Source organism: Musca autumnalis, unplaced genomic scaffold (assembly GCF_047663935.1).
Source record: "Musca autumnalis isolate F117 unplaced genomic scaffold, ASM4766393v1 scaffold_4, whole genome shotgun sequence".
NCBI classification, from domain to species: Eukaryota; Metazoa; Arthropoda; class Insecta; order Diptera; family Muscidae; genus Musca; species Musca autumnalis.
The window spans coordinates 2,289,319-2,303,243 of NW_027411977.1; the positions used below are offsets into that span (position 1 = coordinate 2,289,319).

The 13,925-nt window shown below is 34.8% G+C and overlaps 1 long non-coding RNA gene across 1 annotated transcript in view; it reads right to left on the reverse strand.

Annotated features, from left to right (window-relative positions):
* Positions 1–13,925, reverse strand: part of LOC141404086 (uncharacterized) — a 128,605-nt gene that overhangs the window by 29,419 nt on the left and 85,261 nt on the right. The window lies entirely within an intron of this gene.

The window sequence follows — 13,925 nt, forward strand, 5'->3', positions numbered from 1 at the left end:
TTAACATTTTTCATGCTTCTGATTTTGTTGAATTCTCTTTGCTGCCTTTTTGTTTGTTTACATAAGGGGCACATGTAATAAAATTGCAATTCCAAATGTTGTTGATATTCTCGATGTGATCAAAGCGTTGCCCATATACAAAGTCTGTTGAACAACGCAACTGTACTAAGTTCAATAATAATAGAATTGAAATGGATTTGTAATGATTTTGTGGCAATAATGGAGCTATAAAATTAAAACTTCAATTGATTGGAATACGAAATTTTGAAGAAGTTGGTTCTGATTTTGAAGAAGTTGATTTTGGTTGATTCAATATGCATTGATAAGCTCCGTTCCACTAGTTTTTTAGTAGACAATTTAGCGAAAGATAGAAAGGTAAAAAATGAGTTCCCCATAGGAATTTGTTGAAAAAGTACGGGAACGTAAACAAATCTGTAAGAAATGTCAAAATGAAAGTATCAACCAATCAGAAGCTAACAACCAATCAAGTTTTCAAAAAAGAACGAACGTTTTTAAAATGCGATGTATTAGAGAGTTCTTAATTACTGTCTTGGCTACAATTTTTGTCTTTGCGTTGGCTCGAAAATCTCAATGGTTTGGCTGTTATATGCGAAGATGTCAAAAAAACGTAGATAAAAAACTTAAAGTCAAAATCGGGAGGCTCGATTTTCATCGTAGACATATGGTCCAGTAGACTTTTTTGCTCAGTTCAATCCCAGGAATCAGAATCGCGAAGGGCCTATTAACGTTTTTTTCCTTCTACACAAATCGCCTTAACTAAATTTAAATGAAAGCTGCTTACACCTGGGAATTGTTTGCGTTTTATGAAACTCCAATGTTCATACATGAGCAAAATAAAAAAAAAACACAAAAAAATCGCCGGAGGGATTTTCAAATAAATCGCAGTCAAAGTTCACATTTTAAGAGCTTTTTTAGGTTTTCACGATTTTGCTTGGAAACTGCAAGACCTATCGAAATGGGATTAAAGAAAATGTTGTAGCAGTGAAAATTCTCTTCAAGATTGACCCCAATTCTATTTTCGTAGGTTTTACCATTATTGAGATATAGAAGTTCAAATTGAGACAATGTATTGACTGTATGGCCCCCTATAAAACAATAGGTCTGTACGATAACCCAAAAGTTTGTACAAATTTGCACAAACTTTTACAAAATGCTGTTCGATAACAAACTTGTAAAGCAAAAGAGAGCGAATTTGGAGACAATAGTGAGAGAATTTTGGAGAGCTTTGGAGAGTTTTGTTTACAAGTTTTTGCAAGGAAATTTTTTCTTGTAAGAACTTGCAAGTTTGATCAGCTGATTTAAATTCGAATGTTTTGTGGCGGGCTTCTTGGCAAAAACATAAACAAACGTTTGCTTATTAAAATAAATAGAAATAAAAAGGGAAAAATTATTAAATAAATTATGGAAAACGATAATGTAAATAAAATAACTTATTTTGTAGGTTGTGGTGTCTACTTTTTTATTTTATTATTTATTTATTTAACATTTTCCACCAACTTCTTCAAATCACCTGACTTCTTGCAAATTGCTGTTCGATAACAATCTGCAGATTTTTAGCTTCGAGAGAGTAAAATTGGTGGGGAGACGGATCTGAGAACTTGCTGAACTTGCGAAGTTATCGTACAGACCAATTTTTTTAAATATTGAGGGGGAAGTACCGGTTGTTGTTGCCCATCTTCGAACTGAGACTAAGTTTGGACAAAATATGACGAAAGCCACATTTTGGACAAAATCGGTTGATCAGTTCGAGAGTTATAGTGCTCTCCAGCGACTACATATGGTCCCATAGCGGGTTTTTAACAACTTTCGGGCTGTTTTATCAAGAAGAATGGACTTGCCCTTGAAAAAACTTTTACCGTCGTAATTGAGGCAGCGAATGCATGTTGCTTCAACAGAAACAAAAGTGATTCGAGAACAGGTCGTAAAGTGAACTTATCCGAAATGTTGTGTGGGAGATATGAAAAGGAGTGGACAAATATAATCCATATTCAAAAGTGATATACATCTGGTAGATATATTAGGGTGTGTAATGTATGGACCACATCGGTCACTCCCTTCAAAACTTATCGTGCGCACAATTTTTCCGAACATTTTTGAACTTTTGTGGGGGAGGTACCTGAAGAAGTGTACCGATATGGCTTATCTTCGAACTTCAGCTAAGTTTGGACAAAATATGACGAAGGTCAAATTTTGGACGAAATCGGCAAATCCATTCGAGAGTTATCTTGCGCTCCAACCACTACAAACGGTGTTATAGGGTTTTTTTGTATATTTCAGGCTATTTTCTCAGGAAGTATGGATTTGCCCCTGATGAAACTTATACCGTCGTATGAGGGGCGGCGAATACAGGTTGCTACAACAAAAATCAAAGCGATTCGAGAGCAGGTCTTAAACTGAACTTTTCCGAAATTTTGTGTGGGCCCATATTGGAACCTCATCTAAGTCTGGTAGAAATTTCAGGATTTGCAAAGTATGGACCAAATCGGTTACTCCCTTCAAGAGTTATCGTGCGCACAAATTTTCTGAACATTTTCGAACTTTTGTGGTGGAGGTACCGGAAGGAGTGGACCTTCGAACTTAAACTATGTTTGGACAAAATATTACCAAAGCCAAATTTCGGATCTAATCGGTTGACCCGTTCGAGAGTTATCGTGCGCACAAGCCAGCCAGACAGACAGACGGACGGACATGGCTAAATCAACTTACCAAGTACATCCGCCAGTGCGCAAACTGCATCTGCTCTGCAGAGAGTCCTGACATTCCAGGTGGAGATTCGCAGATCATGGTCCTTAAAACGTTTGCGCGGGTCGTCAACTTTATAGGGGTTTGTTTTTCTTCTTTTTCTTTGTTTTTTTTTTCATAGTAGGCGGTGTTTTGACGGGGTGAGTTACTAGCCCAACGCCCAACCCAAGTTGTTAACGTTCTTATGGGTGAACACGCGGCACATGTTAGCTCACTACCTGTAACGGATGTTAAAGGCCCATGTGACACAACGGGGAGACACTTAACCTAAACCTAACTAAAAAAACGCTACGTCCATCCTCTACATAATGGCCCCTGGGTGAAACCAAATCACCAAAGGTAGTTATATAGAGGATGCAATTTAACTTCAGTTAATTCCGGGAGAAATATGGGTATAGAAATCAGGACATTGTGTATTATTTAGATTCATAGCCAATTAATACCGAGTGCCGATATGTAATTGGTATTTTCCCAAGTAAAACCACTCTGTTCCCTTACAATATCTTGAATTAAGGAGTTGGTGTGGACAAGAAGTCTATTTACATACATATTTTTTAATTCTTTCCATTGAATATACAGATAATGGGGTTACTCCCGCAGTTTCATATATGTAACTATTAGAAAAACGCTTGTTAAATGCTTGAAAATGTTTCCCTACACAAAAACGGAGGACCTTTCTCTATAATATTTCCATTTCCTTCATAACACTTGGTGAAACTATAAACCAGATTGGGAAGGCCAAAACCGTATAGTTTTTACATATTTTGTTGACATAAACTAACAATTAATATGAAATTTTTTACAATTTTGGGCTTTGCAAACGTTTGTTGACTAACTGTACATAAATAACAACGCATCATTCCAAAAAATGCACCTAAATCAGCTGAATGTTTGAACATTTTATCACCATCAACTTAACCATTTCCTTCACACGAAGATGTGTTACATCCTTATTTTTGTGTTTATTTTGGGAAATGTGTTCCCCATTGACTTTTTGTGTGGTTTCCTTACTATATGTAGCTGCATCCACAATTTCTTTTTGTTTTAATATGAATCAAATAGCAAGTCCACCGTATTAAGTACATATGTAACCAAATTGTCATGTGCGGAACATGTGTTACAAAAATATTTGTCGCGTTGTATTCTTGCAGTTATACTGATAAAAATAAAAATATTAATTGTTCATGAAGTCTAAACAAGTGTCGCAGTTTAGAACTTCAATGACTTGTTTATGAGGATTTATTTGGCATACTATATTCTATGGAATTGACAATTTAAACACACTGAATTTACTAAATCCAGTACAATGTAATTATAGGCCGACTTCCGAATCGTCACATGCTTTGTAGTTTTTAAACTTCGTCCAAATATTTCAGTTGCACACTCGAAAATGTAACTAAATTCTTCAGAAATAAAAATGATACATGTTTGCTTTTTACTTGCGTTAACAATGCTCAATTGTGACGTTTGTTTGTTATGAAATACCATACTTAAGACATTTTCGGACATTTGCAAAGCATCTGATGATACAGAAGTCAGCCATGCTATTAGACCCAAATAACAAATTAAAGTCAATTTGGTTGGAAAATGTAAATAAAAGATTCAAAAGGTTTAACGTACAAACAAAAACTCTTGAAAAATGCATAACTGTTTGAAAACAAAATCAGTTTTGTATTTGGACTAACGGACGATTTCTTACGTTAACTTAAAGAAGGAATAAATTAATCCATATTTATCACATTAAAAGTACTTTTCTATTAATAACACGAGCGTATTTATGCATATTAATCAAAAGAAAGACAGAAATGGGTGGGGGTGGTGCTATATTTGGTAGTCGCACTGTTAATGATGTGCAGTGTCGCAGATAAAAAAGTTTCAATGAAATGCTAATATGAAACTGGTGATGATAATGTTGCTACGTACATCCGGTATCAACAATGATGCTTCCATCAAGCCTGGTTACGTGCCTGCCTGCCTGCCCACATCCCCCTACCATGACACTTCATCCACATAGCATACCAGTCGTACACATTCAATACAATGACATTTAAATAAACAGTGGAGGGACAAGAAACAGAAGAGATGCTACTGGATACATCCATTATCCATCCATTGGGCGTTGTACATTGTTATTGTCAGTTTCCAGAATTTATGCTATGCAACATGTTACTTGTAGCAGCGTCACAGTTCCAAGGTCTGTGAAAGAAATGCAATTATCAACATTCTTGTCAGAAGAAACTTTGCCCTCAACGACGCACATGAAGAAAATTAATAAACAATTCCGGGGAAGTTTTGAATGCGTTGATGTATCCATTTCCGATATTACCTTCAATTAAGAAGCGAGATCGGGGTGGAGTTGGTATGCAGTGAGGAATTCATTGCGCCTGCTACTCGTCATTGTTGCATATGTGCATGTGTAAATATATGTAAGTATATTTTTTTTAATTTATTATGTGCGAGTGTAAGTAACCATAAATGGAGCAATTGAATATTTTTTCTTGATGTGGAATTCGCTGACACAAGAATGGTGTTACATTATATTAGTATTGGGGCAAATTGTACCCGTCGAATGACAAATCTCATCGTATTCTCCTAACATACATATGTACATACATACATACATATGTATGTACATTTATAGGCGTTGTCATTATCCCAGTGAGTAGGCGTAAATTGCAGTCGTTTCCATTTGAAAGAAAAACCAATTCGAACTGCTAATAATAAAATTAATAATATTTTACAAAATAATTAAATAAATAAATAAATAATGAAAACAAATAAAAAACTCGAAATAGAATCCAAAATTGTTAATTCGAATAATTTCGTTTGTAATTCGAATTATTCCATTTGTAATTTGAATTATTCCTTTTGAAATTCGAGTTATTTCATTTGTACTTTGAATTATTCCATTTGTAATTCATATTATTCCATTTGTAACGCATTGGTTTTATATTTAGTTTTTCGAATTGCAAATTAAATGTTTCGAATTACAAATGGAATAATAATTCGAATTACAAATAAAACAATTCGAATTTCAAACGTAAAAATTCGAATTACAAATGGAATTCTCGAATTACAAATAAAATGTTATGAATTACAAATGAAATTCTCGAATTACAACTATAATTATTCGAATTACACCTGAGATTCAAATGCTTTTCGTACACTTACATACAGTTCGAATTTTCAAAAACCCTTTGGTACACCTACTACCTAATATTTACATGAATTTATGATCACGGTGCGCCTTAACTAAATTTAAATGAAAGGTGCTTACACCTGGGAAGTTTTTGCGGTTTCTGAAACTACAATGTCCATAGATGAAACGAATCAAAAAAAAAAAAAAACAAATCGCCGCAGGGATTTTCAAATAAATCGCGGTCAAAGTTCACAGTTTTAGGACTTTTTTAGGGTTTCACGATTTGGCTTAGAAACCGCAAGACCTATCGAAAAGAAAATGTTGTAGCAGTGAAAATTCTCTACAAGATTGACCTTAACTAACTTTGAATGAAAACCGCTTACACCTGGGAAGTTTTCGCGGATTCTGAAATGTTTATAGATGAGAAAAATCCAAAAACAAGAAAAAATAGCTGGAGGGATTTTTGAATAAATCGCGGTCAAACTTCACATTTTTAGGTTTATTTTAGGTTATCGCAATTTTGCTTGGAAACCGCAAGTCCTATCGAAATGGGGATAAAGCACATTTTTTAGCTGTGAAAATTCTCCAGAGGATTGACCGTTATGATGTTTTCCTAGGGTTTACCATTTTTGAGATATAGGTAAGAATTTTAGGTTTTTTGTTAGGTTTCCACAATTTGCTTGAAAACGGTAAGTCTCATAGAAATGGGACTAGAGAAAATCTTATAGCTGTGGTTTTCGTAATTTTTTCCTAGATTGTACCATTTTTGAGATATATAAGTTTTAGTTGGAAATTGCAGTCATGACCTACTTTTATAAGGAGACGGTACAGTCAGTAAATTGTCAAAATTTGAACTTCTATATCTCAAAAATGGTAATACCTACGAAAACATCGCCAAGGACAATCTTGTAGAGAATTTTCACTACTACAACACTTTTTATACCCTCAGCATTTATGCTAACGAGGGTATATACACTTTCATACGGGCAAAATGTGCCTCATCGAAATAATGGTTTTAGACCCCAAGTATGTTTGGACGAAATGTGTTTCAGACAATTTGGAGTCGATTTAGCAATGTCCGTCCGTCTGTCTGTCTGTCCGTCTGTCTGGCTGGTGCGCACGATAACTCTCGAACGGATGAGTCAATTGGGTCCAAAATTTGGCTTTCATAATATTTTGTCCAAACTTAGTTTAAGTTCGAAGATGGGTTATATCGGTCCACTCCTTCCGGTACCTCCCCCACAAAAGTTCGAAATTGTTCGGAAAATATGTGCGCACGATAACTCTTGAAGGGAGAAACTGATGTGGTCCATACTTTGCACATTTTTACCAGAATTAGATGAGGTTCTAATAAGGACTCAATCGGTCCACTCCTTCGGGTACCTCCCACACAAAATTTCGGAAAAGTTCAGTTTAGGACCAGATCTCGAATCGCTTCGGTTTTTGTTGTATCATCTTGTATTCACCGCCTCCCATACGACGGTACAAGTTTTATCTGGGGCAAGTCCATACTTCCTGAGAAAATAGTATGAAAATACAAAAAACCCTATAACACCGTGTGTAGTGGTTGGAACGCAAGATAACTCTCGAAGGGATCTGTAGATTTGGTCCAAAATTTGACCTTCGTCATATATTGTCTAAACTTAGCTTAAGTTCGAATATAAGCCATATCGGTACACTCCCTCAGGTACCTCCCCCACAAAAGCTCAAAAATTTTCGGAAAAATTGTGCGCACCATAAGTCTTGAAGGGAGTGACCGATGTGGTCCATACATTACACACCCTAATATATCTACCAGAAGTATATCAGTTTTGAATATGGATTATATTTGTCTACTCCTTCAAGTACCTCTCACACAAAATTTCGGATAAGTTCACTTTAAGACCTGCTCTCGAATCACTTTTTTTCTGTTGAAGCCATATGCATTCGCTGCCTCAATTACGACGGTAAAAGTTTTTTCAGGGGCAAGTCCATTCTTCTTGATAAAACTGCCAGAAAGGTGTAAAAACCTCATAGCTCCATATGTAGTCGCTGAAGAGCACTATAACAATCGAACTGATCAACCGATTTGGTCCAAAATTTGGCTTTCATCATATTTTGTCGAAACTTAGTCTCAGTTCGAAGATGGGCAACAACAACCGGTACTTCCCCCTCAATATTTAAAAAAATTTCACTACAAATGCAAAATGGAATGCACGATGTCTCTTGAAAGGGGCAACCAATTTGTTTAATACTTTGGATCTCCTAATATGTTCTCCAAATTTAGTTTAACTTCCAAAATGCCCAATATCGATTTTCTAGTCCAAAATATATGCGATGACCCACTGAAATGACCAGTGGGCGCGATATCTATCAAAAATAAGATCAACTTTCGTAATGGACTATGCCGGTCCATTCTTTTAAGTACCTCCTCCCCAACACTTTTGAATTTTAATCCTAATCCACATCCAAGTTCAAATGTCCAAAAAGGGACACACAATTCTGAAAAGAACTTAAATAAATTCGATCTGTCCTTAGATGATATTTTAAATACAGATAGGCTGAGGGTATATCTCTGTCGGCAAAGCCGACGGATACTTTTTTACTTGTTTTAATCCCATTTCGATACGGCTTGCAGTTCCCAAGCAAAATCGTGAAAACCTTCAAAATTCCTAAAAATGTGAACTTTGACCGCGATTTATTTGAAAATTCCTCCGGCGATTTCTTTGTTTTTTTTTTTATTCGTCTCATCTATGAACATTGTAGTTTCAGAAACCGCAAAAACTTCCCAGGTGTAAGCACCTTTCATTTAAATTTAGTTAAGGCATACACTGTGATTGCTCTGCGGCATTATGAGCATAACACTATTGCAACATCATGCGCGCATGCCATCATCTGCACCTCATGCTGCAGGCATATGTTTTCCATCAACCACTACGTCACTCATAGCTTTGAAGGCAATGAGACAAATGATGACTTTAACACTTTAAATTATACACACACACAAATAATTTGGTAACGAATCCCAAAAGTAAAACGAATGACTATAAATATTCCAACTGTCAGAGGTGTAGAAGAGTCCTGACTTGTGCGATGCCTGCGGACATAATTAATACCATAACATCACGAAACTCACATCACACAGCGGGATTCGTAGAGAGGAAACAAAAAGGAAAGGAAAAAACACATTTTTGTATTAAGGATCAAAGAGTTCAACATAGAAGTAAATATGTACACCCAACTGTGTGTGAAGCCAAAGTCAGACATGTGGACTGGAGAGGATAACAAATGTGATTATCATCTTTCACTTTAATTTGTAGAAATTTTCTTTGAAATCGATCGTAGTTGCATACACTGAAATTGAAATCCTCTGTAATATTTGTCCATGCATTCAAGTTTAGTGTGGCATTTGGTGGTATGCCTTGGTTGCATCCCACAGGGAACAGTTTTTTAATTGATAACTAATAAAAAAAGTTCAAATATTTATCTAACCCTTAACAATGTGGTTAACGAACTAAAGGCAAATAGGGGTCTTGTTAACCTTCTTGATGTCCTTTTCCATTTAACATTTCATAATAGGCATGTAAGTATGTATGCACATACATACACAGATACATATCTTTTACGATTCACAATTTTGAAATATTTACACGAGTGTGGCGAATACATAGATGTTTGTGCGTGGGTGGGTGTTCGCGTGTTGTTATGTAGAGGGAGTAGGTCAAAGACCTAAATACCCCTCTGGGAGTGGTGGAAGGCAGGATATGTTTATTGCTGTTCTTTATTGGTGTTTTAAGCAAATATTTCATTTGCTTTGCCAACTGTCAGAGTTGAGTTGTGATCCACTGCGACGTATTTGACATTTATCCATATAACAGCTAACATATCCAGCTAACAAATTTCGATACGATGTTGACTCCGAGAATCAACTGAATGCTGACAGAACGGTATATGGTGTGGTTGATGTGTTGACTCATCGTATCGTCAGATGAATATCAAAAGCTTTTGCAGACCTTCGGACCAAATAGGGTCGGAGCTCTTAAAGAAATTCAGCAAAATAGATAAATAGGTACATATGTACATATTTCCCCAAGACCATTAGAACAACCCGAAAATAGTAAAACAATCCCTCCATCAATCCATGAAATGCATCTTTACAATTTATTCCAACTGATAACGTAAGCGAGCAAGCCAAAATCTTTTTATGTTGCGGCTTATACATTTCCTCTCCCAACGCCATTTTGTAAACCTCGATAGCGTTATTTATACGTACCATCACTATGCGCTTGTAAATTTCTACTCGTCCTAAAAACGTTTTCATAACAATTCCTACGCAATTTTTCTCGTAGATATTCTCGCCTGTTGTCATTTAGGTCATGTTCACATTCTCGGTCATTATTAAACGCACACAAAAAATATGTTGGAATGTGCGTATGGTTTGAAACAGTGTCTGTCCTGTCTGTTGGCTAAAGGCTTTTTTTCATTGTTACTCCTTGTCGCAGAATGTAAATAATTTTAAGAATGTATGTCTCGACATATTTTCACTGCCACCAACACCACCGCAAACATTTTATGTCCTTTTTTGTACCGTGAAATGAGGGGAATAATAGACGGCTGGTCTTTAAGAAATTGGGTTAACTATTATGACCCACTTTATATTTTTAATTATAATGGAATTTGTCGTGACTTGGATATTATGCAAAAATGTTTCCGGTGATGTTTTCGTTTGTCCTTTTATTTTATAATTTTAGAAGTAGAAGAAATCGCTGGGTAGATACTTAACAATTAAAATGACAATTTTGTAAAAGTTCGCTAAATTTAGAAATCGTAACTAGAGGAAATATTTGTTGAATAACCACATGAAATTATTATCCGATTAAACAACTACTAGGATGTCCTACCAGAAATAGTTTAACAAGTTAATATTAAAACAAAACATTTAAACAGGCTGTATATTTGGATGCATTGATGAATTCATCGCTATTTGGCAAAAGTAGAGTAGTCTCAAATCTATTGTGGAAGTTCAAAAATCCACTCTTGAGGAACTCAAAGACTTTCGAAATCAAATTTCGTTCGTCTACGTAAGGGATTCAGAAATATTATATTTTGCCAGACAAAGAACACTGATGTTACCTCAGCAACGGCACCCATCCGAGAAATTGTCACTTGGATAGCACTAAGAGAGGAAAATTTTTCAATGCATCGTTCGTATAAATAATTAACCATACGCTGATGACGTCAGCATGATCATGTATAATTAAAGTTGTTTTGCTGAATCTATAAATGTTGCTATTATTTTCATTTCTTACTCGAAAAGCGTTCCCGTTCTCACAAAACTTTCAAAATTTAAACCCAATTCATTCTCTTTAACAACAATTTCATTATCTTTAAAAGAGAATTCTATTGTAATTCGTAACATTTCATTTGTAATTTGAGAATTCCTGTTCCACTTGTAATTCGAATTATTCCACTTGAAATTCGAATTATTCCACTTGTAATTCGAATTATTCATCGAATTTTTTTATTCGTAATTCGAAAAAGCCAGATATAAAATCAATACAAAAAATATTTTGTATTTTTTTTTTGTTTCGAATTACAAATAAAATGATTCGACGAATAATTCGAATTACAAATGGAATAATTCAAATTACAAATGGAATTCTCGAATTACAAATAGAATTCTCGAATTACTTCTTCTTCTTTATTTGCAAATCCGTATTCGGATATTAGCGATCATACAATGTTAATTATTACAGAGTTATTTGGTTATATGTTATAAAATTAAAAATTTCATTCTATAATAGGTAGTTCTCTGTTTCTGGCGGCGCTTAAAAGGCTTATTTCATCTTGGTGTCCTGTCCATTCCAGAATGTTTTTGATCCATGTTATTTCTCGTCTCCCTCTTGGTCGGCGTCCTTCTATTTTGGTTCTTATGATTGCTTGGAGGAGATTATATTTGCTATTTCTCATAAGGTGACAATTAAAATAATTCGAATTACAAATGGAATAATTTGAATTTTAAATAAAATAATTCGGCATCGGATTTTTCTTCTTTATTGCATATTCAATACTGCATTTCGAGTTATGTGACTAAAGAGTTCTATTCAAGATCTATGTATCTACTAGGTGACGTAAGTGGCACAACAACAATTCTATTTTGGACGAAAATTCTTTAAAATATTAAAATGTTTGTTTACGTTTTGATACAATTTATTCACAATAACAAACAATTTGACAGATTGAAAACAAGAAGCTGGCGTTTTACGCCACCTTATAATTTCATCATGGTACTATTGTTCCGTTCAATCTTCGTAGAACTTCGTCATTTGCCACGTGAGCTATCCATGGGATTTTAATAATTTCTCGATATACACATAGCCCAGAAAGTCTGCGTTCACCTTACTACTTTTTAAAAATGATGCTAAAACTTTAATAAATAGGTAAATGAGATCAGTTGTTCTTTCATAAATATGTTACTGGCACTCTTTAGTACCAGAATAAAAAGAAAAATTCCAGGAAATATATTATTTTTGTGAAGATAACGGTAAAAAAGTGTTGCAACTGCTAAATTAGAGCCCCAAAAAGTCTGCGTTCACTTTGTATGTTGCAATAATACTGTTAGTTTTTTTTGAATTTTTTTGAAGTTTTCTCCCATTTTTAATCAATATTGTCACAACTGGTCATTCTTTGAGGTCGTTTGCACACTTAACTTAAAAAAGTAAAGTATTTTAAGAATGGAAAACAAGGGCAAAGAAATTAGCATCGATAAAAGGAAAATTCTAGGTAAATTATGGAAAATGCTATCGAAATATTGGCGAAACTGTAGGTAGAACATATTAGTCTATACATAGAGTGATAAATAACTATAAACAAACCGGAATTTTTACGTCAAAACCCAGATCTGGACATTATATAGGAGCCAAAACCTTACAATCTCAGCAGTATGCTTTGAAACGTTATGTTGTTGCAACCAAAATTTCGTATCTAAACCAAGTTCTTCTGCATTTTTGGTTCAAATTGCGCTTCATGATGTTTAGGTAACCATACTTGTCCATTGTCGATTCAATAAATACAAGTTGGTCCACTCCAGAAGCTGCTACACACCCCCAAACCAAAACAGCACCCTCGCCATTTTTTACAGTGTAAATCAAGATTTTGTTTTTCAAGCGCTGTTCGAGCTTTCTCCAAACAGTTTGAAGTCCTTTCATTGCAAACATATAGAACATGCTTTCGTCCGAAAATATGACTTGATTCCGGAATACTGGAGGCTTGTTTATGTATTCATTAGCAAATTCAATATGCTTCTGCCTGTTCACTAGTGATATGTACTGCTTTCGCCGTGCGACTATACCGTGATATCTAGCTTTATGCAGTATTTTTCTGGCGGTTTGTGCACAAATACTTTTTTTGGATGCCATTTTCAAATTTTCAACAATTTTCGAAGTAATTATCGGACTGTTTGTTTTAACTATATTAGTTATGTTACGCTCCTCCCGTTCTGATAATATTTTTGACCGTCCAAAACTGAGCTTTGACCGTCCAGATCTGGGCTATGACTTCAAAATACCGATTTGTTTATAGTTAATTATCACTCTATGTATAGACTAATATGTTCTACCTACAGTTTCGCCAATATTTCGATAGCATTTTCCATAATTTACCTAGAATTTTTCTTTTATCGATGCTAATTTCTTTGCCCTTGTTTTCCATTCTTAAAATACTTTACTTTTTTAAGTTAAGTGTGCAAACGACCTCAAAGAATGACCAGTTGTGACAATATTGATTAAAAATGGGAGAAAACTTCAAAAAAATTCAAAAAAACTAACAGTATTATTGCAACATACAAAGTGAACGCAGACTTTTTGGGGCTCTAATTTAGCAGTTGCAACACTTTTTTACCGTTATCTTCGCAAAAATAATATATTTCCTGGAATTTTTCTTTTTATTCTGGTACTAAAGAGTGCCAGTAACATATTTATGAAAGAACAACTGATCTCATTTACCAATTTATTAAAGTTTTAGCATCATTTTTGAAAAGTAGTAA